The following is a 9,381-nucleotide window of genomic DNA, read 5'->3' as shown; positions in this document are numbered from 1 at the left end:
TGGGTAAGAGATCAACCGAAGGACTTGTATGCATGCATATAAGCATAACCAATGGACACAAGACACTGGGGGGTATGGGAGGCTAGGGGAAGGTCAAGGGGAGAAAAAAAAAGGAGACATATATAATACTCTTTGTAATACTTTAAGCAATAAAACAATTAAAAAAAACATACACCTCATTTTAAGAAGGCCTATATATTTTGCAAATATGCTGAAATTGAATTTCAAGTTTTTATTCTTCCTTTCACAAAACTTGAATCTCTGTTATTATGATTTTTTTTAATATGATATACTGAATACCTGATGAGTGCTTCTTATGTACCTCTTTTATTCTTAATTCCACCTTATTACCCTTTTCATTAAAGAATGCAAAATAAACTGGTGTACTGGTATATAGCTTGGTAGAAGACCTTAGTTCTTAACAAGTTCTTAAAATAGCCAACCACTCCAATTATAACATTTAGAAAATCTATTCTGAAATCTCTATTAAAAAATCTTAGAATCAGCTCCACTTATGATAACCATATTAGTGATGTAGATTTTAATAGTGTTTGGGGGTAATTTACATACAGGGTAATGGTATTACATTAATAATATTTCACTAACCATTTTTTAAAACCTATACTAGCTGACTAAAATACTAGTAGTACTAGGGTTTTCATGAACCAGTATAAGAAGAGCTATTCTGATTTTTATATGAGAAAACCAGTTAAATTTTTAAAAATAATTTCATTATATTTTAAATCCCTACTATTTTTCCAAACTTTGGTTATATAATATTTATAATTTTTGTCACTTACTTGAAGCTTACTATAAACTGGGCACTGAACTAAGCCCTAAACATACATATTATTTAATCCTCACATCAACATTATTAAATAGATACTATTATAAACCACATTTATAGCTCAGGAAACTGAGGCTTAAACAAATTGTTTTCCAAATTCCACTCTTGAAGTTGAAATCAGAATACTAGTCCTGCTGGCTTATGACTCCTCTAAGTTTTAAGAATTTTACTACTCTTTATTAATTTTTCTAGAACATGTTTCATGTCTTTTTTTCTGACATTAGTCTGACGATAGTTGAGGCATCTTTTGAAACACAATCTTACCTAATAGACAAACATGAAAATTGACCATACTTTTGCTATGCCTTAAGCCACGCCCACCAGCCGATCAGAGCAACTATATGCAAATTAACCCAACCAAGATGGCGGCCGGCAGCCAAGAAGCTGGAGTGAGCAGGAGGCTTGCTTGCTCCAGTGATGGAGGAAGCCAGCCTGCCACCGGCTCTGAGCTCCCCTCAAAAGCAACAAAGTTTCAATTATAGAAGGTAAATAAACCCCAGATACCTGCTTTCAGCAGGCTGTGGCCACAGAGCTGGAGCGACCAGGAGGCTTGCTTGCCCATTGCGATGGAAGAAGCCAAGCTTCCTGGCAGCTGCTGCCTCTTCTCAAGGCAACGAAGTTTCAATTATAGAAGGTAAATAAACCCCAGATACCTGCTTCCAGTCACCATGGCCATGGAGCTGGAGTGAATAACAAAAAAAGGCTGGGAGCTTCAGTCGCCAGGGGTCTTGGTCAGTCTGAAAACAGCCATCAGCCCCTCACCCAGGCTGGCCAGGCACCGCAGTGGGGACCCCCACCCTGAAGGGGGTTTGGGCAGCCTGCAAACAGCCATCAGCCCCTCACCCAGGCTGGCCAGGCACCGCAGTGGGGACCCCCACCCTGAAGGGGGTTTGGGCAGCCTGCAAACAGCCATCCTAACAGCAGAACGACTGGGAATGACTGGTCACTATGACACACACTGACCACCAGGGGGCAGATGCTCAATGCAGGAGCTGCCCCCTGGTGGTCAGTGCGCTCCCACAGGGGGAGCTCTGCTCAGCCACAAGCCAGGCCGATGGCTGCCAGTACAGCGGTGGTGGTGGGAGTCTCTTTTGCCTCCTCAGCAGCGCTAAGGATGTCCGACTACAGCTTGGGCCTGCTCCCCGCTGGCAAGTGGACATCCCCCGAGGGCTGCTGGCCAGCTTGGGCCCAGAGGAGTGTCTGACTGCCAGCTTGGGCCCGATCCCCCAGGGAGCGGGCCTAAACCAGCAAGTGGACATCCTCCGAGGGGTCCCAGACTGCAAGAGAGCATAGGCCGGGCTGAGGGACCCCCCTGAGTGCACAAATTTTTGTGCACCGGGCCTCTAGTATTTAATTAAAGGTTAGTTCTGCAAGGTTAATTATACCTTCATATACTGCTCAGTTTCTATGCTGAATCTATGATTTTTTTTAAATTGTCATTGGTTTCTAGCCCTTTATCATTTCTCAGCTAATTTAGAAAATGAACTAATTTCCCAAGAGCCATGCCTTCCTCTACTTCCACCAACACTATGAATAAATTGTAACAATTTAATTTCATATTGGCTGCTAACTTTATAATTTTAAATGAGACTTTTATATTAACATTTATTCTTAGATCAGTATTTAAGACTTTGTTTTAGCCCTGGAAATAAGAACATAGATTCAACTTCTTTTTCTCCATGGCTCCTGGCATTGTGCCTTATATATAATTATTTTTACTTAATAAGTGATTAATTGATAAAAGACTACTCAAAATCCCAACAATATATTAGGAACTGCTGGATGAACGCTCAACGTGTATCTCCCAGAGACTTACACACTGAGCAGATTTGATTTTCTTGGAATAAAAAGGGGAACAAAATGAAGTATCTCTGTGGACTTGTCAATTTTTTTTAATCCTCACCCAAGAATATTTTTTCCATTGAGTTTTAGAGAGAGTGAAAGGGAAGGGAGAGACAGAGAGAAACACTGATGTGAGAGAGACACATCAATTGCTTGCCTCCTGAATACCCATTCCCTTCCCCCTGCCCCCATGAGGGCTGGGAGTCTGCAACCGAGGTATGTGCCCTTGACCAAATGGAACCCAGGACCTTTCAGTCTGCAGGCTAACACTCTATCCACTGAGCCAAACTGGCTAGGGCTGGACTCATCTTTTTAAGATGGCATCCCATTCATCTTCTGCAAGTATTAATATTCCACTGAGAAGCAAGATAGGACTGTCAGAAGACCTCATTAGCAGCGTAATTGTTTTGCTTTTTCAAACCAGACATAAAAATATAGATGATCTAACTCTTATAAAATAAAACAGGCTATATTCCTCTCTAAATTAAGAAATTATAAGTAGCTGAGGCTGACAATGGCATTTCATGTCTCCTCATTAAGAGATAGTTCAGAGCTACTGGAGAGTTAAAAGAAGATACTGTTATTTTGAGCTACAAAACAGAAACAACCTTTAACAAAGAAATACAGAGACACAAAACTAGGCAACTGGAAAACAGACTTGTGCTGAGAGGATTTGAGAGTCTGTTAAAAGTTTATTGTGTTCAGAAAAATTAGCAGAAGAGTACTGACCAGGTATTTCATAACTTCAAACTAATAGGCATAAATTAAAAAGAGAAGACATACTGAAAGTAATCTATGGCAACCTACAAGAGAAAAAGAAGAAACTGTTTAGAAAAAAATCATAGTTTACTTTAGTAACAGTTTTCCCCTCATATTTAGAAATCTGTTTCTTCACATTTCTCTAAAGATAATATTTCATGGCTAATTATAGGTAGCCAATTAGAATTCTATTAAAAATATAAGTATATAACAAAGGGATGTCCCTTTTCTCCATTACCTATACCTAAAATCTAATCATTACCCTAAACAGAGACCATATTAGCAACTACCACTCAGCCACCAAAAATAAAGATAAAAGACCTAAAGAAAATTAAAAAGTCCCTACGGCCTTAATCTGCTTGGATTGAAGTAGTTTCTTAAATTGGATGCTCTTCTAAGTGACTCCTTTACCACAAGGACTTGGAAGTCTCTGCAGGCTATAACAGGGTCAAGTGATATGTTCCATTTTCAACAAAATTAAACTGCTTCACCGCACACATTTTATAATTCATATTCTTCCTTCAAGACTCAGGTAACATGTGCACTCCCTTATTCCCACAGCGGAGATACTCTGGTCCCCATGTCTGAGAGTAGAGCACTTACCCTCCTTATGGTGGTGCCTCTGTCTGTCAATCACACCAACAGACGGTAGGCTCATCTGGTGCTAAAACACTGACATATTACCTCCATATTACAAGTGCCTACCTCTGCATGAGACAAGGTAACCCATTAATAGAACTTCGGGAGTATATATATGAATTTTTAAATTGTATAATTATTTTTCAGTTGAACAGAAGTTATTTCATTTCCAGGAGGGAAAACATTTTACAGTGTAGTAGGAAGAACAGTGAACTCAAGAATCCAAAGCCTGGATTTTAGTCCCACCTAGCCAACTGTGTGACCTTGAACAAGTACCCTATAGTGTAGTGGGGTTGGATTTGCTTCCTAGTAACACTCCCAGCTATAAATTTATATTTAATATGGAAAAGTGTTTTATTTGGTTAATCATTTTCACTTTCATAAAACAAATTTGTTTTTCCTTTTTATTGAATTTACTAGAGGCCCAATGCACAAGGATTCGTGCAAGAATGGGCCTTCCTTCCCCTGGCTGCTGGCACCACCTTCATGCCTGGCAGAGCCGCCTTTCCGCCTTTGCTCCAGCCCGGAGCCACCTTTCCGCCTTCCCACACTACCCAGAGGCCCAGAGCGGATGGAGCGGTGCGGAATGCCTGCGACATCGCCATGGTGATGATGCAAGCGTCCTGCCCCATCCCCAGCAGCTCGGCGCCTGCATATGCAAATTAACCCTCCATCTTTGTTAAGTTAATTTGCATACTCACTCCTGATTGGCCGGTGGGTGTCATGAAGGTATGGTCAATTTCCATCTTTCTCTTTTATTAGTGTAGATTGACATGACACTGGTTAATATTGTACAGGTTTCAGGTGCACAATTCCACAACACATCATATTTACATTCTATTGTGTGTTCACCACCCCAAATCAGTTTCCATCCATCACCATTTATCCTCCATATCCTTCTCTACTTCCCACTAAGCTCCCTTTTTCTAGCAATCACCACACTTATATTTTTTTCTCTTTTTTCTTCTTTTTTGCTCTTTTCTAATAAATATGTAGATGATCAGCAACTTTACTTTTGAAATACATACCACAGTGTATATGAAGAGAAAGGGAAGATAATTTTTTAACAACTCAAACATAGAATATCATTTTATATTATTTTAAATTAAGAATTCAGAGTATTTCTGGACCTACTTAGTCATTCTCTTAAGAGTGTCTTTCAAAGAGCAGAAATTTTTAATTTTAATAAAGACCAACTTTTCCATTTTCTCTTTCATGGAGTATGCTTTGGTGTTATATCTAAAAACTCATCACCAAAAAAATAAAAATAAAAATAAATAAAAACTCATGACCAAACTGAGGTCACCTAGATTTTCTTCTATGTAATCTTCTAGAAGTTTTATAGTTTAGTGTTTTATCTTAGGTCTATGGTTGATTTTGAATTCATTTTTTAAAAACTTTTATTGATTTTTGAGAGAGAGAGAGAAATAGAGAAAGGGAGAGAGAGAAACATTGATGTGAGAGTGTAACATCAATCGGCTGCCTCCTGCATGCTCTCTACTAGTTATCAAGCCCACAACCTGGGCACATGCCCTGACTGGAAATCAAACCAACAACCTTTCAATGCACAGGACAATGCCCAACCAACTGGGCAACACCAGCCAGGGCCATTTTGAGTTAATTTTTGTGAAAGGCGAAATATGTTTCTAGAGTCTTATTTTTTCTGTATGTAGATGTCCAGTTGTTCCAGCACAGTATGTTGAAAAAACTAACTTTTCTCCATTGAATTATTTTTCCTCCTTTGTCAAAGATCAGTTGACTATATTTGTCTAGGTCTGTTTCTCAGCTATCTATTCTATCCCATTATCTATTTGTCTAGTCTTTCACCAATACCACATTCATTACCTTGATTACTGTATCATTACAATAAGTCTGAAGTCAGGGAGTGTCAGTCCTCTGGTTTTGTTTTTCCTCAGTATTGTGTTGGCTATTCTGGGTCTTTTGCCTTTCTATATAAACTTTTGTGTAAAATTTTGATTTCATAATTTTGTACCCATCATCTTAAAGACCTGTATCCATTATTTTAAAGATAAAATAAAATGTTGTAAGCTACGTATCCCACAAAAATTAGGACCCACCTCTATGTGACAGTTCAAGCCATAACTATGGATTAAAAACTGAAGGGGGAAAGCAGAGGGTGAGGCCCTAAAGCAGTGATGGTGAACCTATGACACGCGTGTGAGAGGTGACATGTGAACTCATTTTTTTGGTTGATTTTTCTTTGTTAAATGGCATTTAAATATATAAAATAAATATCAAAAATATAAGTCTTTGTTTTACTATGGTTGCAAATATCAAAAAATTTCTATATGTGACATGGCACCAGAGTTAAGTTAGGGTTTTTCAAAATGCTGACACGCTGAGCTCAAAAGGTTCACCATCACTGCCCTAAAGTATATTCTCACACAAGCAAAAGAGACAAATGAGGGAAAAGAATAAGAAGAAAATAACAGTTGAGCTTTTCCAAGGTGCTCAACAATTCTAATTCCAAATCACATATGCAGGTACCAATATATAGTATCTCTAGTCCTACTGTACAAATAAAGGTATGTTACTAGTAAACTATTTTTTTTATTTGAAGGCATCACAAGCTACCAACAATTTGAAGAAAACTGCTCCTGTGCCTATCTCTTTGCCAAATAGTCCTTAATTTCTAAAATGAGTGCTAACAAGAATTTTAATGTAAGAGTAGCAAACTTAGAGATCATTAGCACCACTTCCTTCATGAAGACCCCGCCGATTCCCCAAGGCCAACTCAGACTCCTATCGCTCTAATACAGCCCTAATCACAGTAAGCTATAATTGGTTGCATGTGTTATCTTCTTACTGGACTATACTAGTATTTTCAGGGAGAGCAAGAATCAGATCCTGTCTTATCATCTACATATCCCTAGTGAATACCACAGTGCTAGCACAAGACAGGTGTTCAGAATGTGCTGACAAAAGGCAGATCTATAATTCCAAATTTATGAATTGAGGAAGGTAAGTCTTGCTCCAGGATGCATGTAAAGTAAATGCAAAGCTGAAATGTAGGTTTCTCAACTCTGAAAATTTCTCCCTAATACATTAATCATCAATCACTGTAACAATAATACATTTTACAACATAAGCCACAGGAGAATCAAATGGCTATTCCAAGTGAACAAAATGTTATTTTTCCTTGCTGTATAGTACAATTTATCACTTCCTACATCTATCACACTTCCACATTCACCTTGATTATGTGTGAGATTACAAATCTTTATCTGCATAACTGTAAATTTTCTTCATACTAAAAAAAGGAGCAGGTAACCTATAACTGCTGAAGCCATTACATTCAAAGGAAAGACAGGCCAAAGACTAAAGAAATTGTAGGATGGTTGCATTTCTCTTCTTCAGAACCCTAACAGAGACTAGAGAAGTGTAGCAAGGATGTTCATGTACCAGTTGCCCCTATAATCTCTATAATAAACTCTACTTACTCCAAAGCCTAGACCCTTAAACACACATACACACACAAAAAAACATGTAGGGAAAACTTTAGTGCTGACAATAATCATGAAACTTAAGAACTTGCTTCTTTTGAAATCTATTTAGCACTTTTCCACTTTGCATTGTGATAGTAGTATCTGAGACATGAACTGATCTATGAAACATTCTCTAAAGAAAAATCTCTTTATTATCTACTAGAGGCCCGGTGCACAAAAATTTGTGCACTCGGGGGAGGGGGGAAGGTCCCTCAGCCTGGCCTGTGCCCTCTCGCAGTCTGGGACCCCTCTGGGGATGACCATCTGCTGGCTGAGGCCTGCCCCCCAGGGGATTGGGCCTAAGCTGACAATCAGACATTCTTCTGGCAGCCCGGCAGCCATCGGGGGATGTCCACTTGCCAGTGGGGAGCAGACCTAAGCTGCAGTCGGACATCCTTAGCGCTGCTGAGGAGGCAGGAGAGGCTCCCACCACCACCGCTGTACTGGCAGCCATCATGGCCAGCCTGGGTGAGGGGCTGATGGCTGTTTTCAGGCTGGCCACACCCCCTTTAGGGTGGGAGGTCCCCATTGGGTTGCCTGGCCAGCCTGGATGAGGGGCTGATGGGTGTTTTCAGCCTGCCCGCACTCCCTTCAGGGTGGGGGTCCCCACTGGGGTGCCTGGCCAGCCTGGATGAGGGGCTGAGGGCTGTTTTCAGGCAGGCCAAGCCTCAACTGAAGCTCCCAGTCTCTCCTTTTTTTCTTTTTTTTTATTCTGGGATTTATTTACCTTCTGTAATTGAAACTTTGTTGCAGCTCCAGCTCCGAGGCCAGCTGCCTGAAAGCAGGTATCTGGGGTTTGTTTAGCTTCTATAATTGCAACATTGTTGCATGTGGAGCTCAGAGCTGGGCCGCGGCAGGTGGGGAACCTTGGCTTCCTCCATCACCGGGGCAACCAAGCCTCATTTTCGCTTCAAGCTGCGTGGCTGCTGGCAGCCATCTTGGTTGGCAGTTAATTTGCATATCACCCTGATTAGCCAATGGGAAGCGTAGCAGAGGTATGGTTAATTACCATGTTTGTCTATTATTAGATAGGATACTAATAAAAGGGTAATATGCAAATTAACCATCACTCCATGACAGAGATGGCGGCACCCATAACCACAAAGATGGCAGCGCCCATAGCTGCAAAAATGGCAGTGCTGGCCGGAGCCACAGAGCCAGCCAGAGCAGGCACTGGGGTGACGAAGGAAGCCAAGCCTCCTGCATGCCCCAGCCGGCCGCCGAGGGCCTGCCTCTGGTGGCGGCCACGGAGCCCGCCAGGACACTTGGCTTCCTTCGGGCAGTATGCTTGGCCTCCTTTGGGTGGGACCCTTGGCTTCCTTCATCACCCCGGTGAGGAAGGAAGCCAAACCTTCCACATGCCCCAGCCGCTCTGGGCCTGTGGGCAGCACACATGGAGAGCCTGTGGGCTGAGGAGAGCCTCTGGGTGGGGGAGGTAGCCAGTGGAGAGCGGCCTGTACTCCCCACATGGTGGCAGCAGCAGCCATGAGTGTGCCAAGCAGAGCCTGCAGACCGAGCTGAAGTAGCGCCTGCAGGCCATCAGCGCCCAGGAGTGGCTGCACAAGTCCCGCCTCCTGGCCCAGAAGTTGCTCGATCACAGAGACAGCCGCCGTGGCAGGCCAGATTGACGTCCTCCTGGCAGCGCCACGGGGGTTTACAGATCTGCACAGCCACAGGCCTCCGGTGCATACATCTTCTCCTCCCTCCCTTGAGTGTAAATGTCCCCCAGCGCACTGTCACCCACGCACACCTGCAACAGTCCTGGACCATGGTGTGCACAAGTTCCCC

The 9,381-nt window shown here is 41.9% G+C and overlaps 1 protein-coding gene across 1 annotated transcript in view; it reads right to left on the bottom strand.

Moving 5' to 3' along the window:
- HPSE2 (heparanase 2 (inactive)) overlaps positions 1–9,381 on the bottom strand; it is a 530,799-nt gene that overhangs the window by 450,808 nt on the left and 70,610 nt on the right. The window lies entirely within an intron of this gene.

This window comes from Myotis brandtii, unplaced genomic scaffold (genome assembly GCF_000412655.1).
Source record: "Myotis brandtii unplaced genomic scaffold, ASM41265v1 scaffold902, whole genome shotgun sequence".
Lineage (NCBI taxonomy): Eukaryota > Metazoa > Chordata > Mammalia > Chiroptera > Vespertilionidae > Myotis > Myotis brandtii.
Note: the sequence above shows the minus strand (reverse complement) of the source record. Positions and strands in the feature narration are given on the sequence as shown.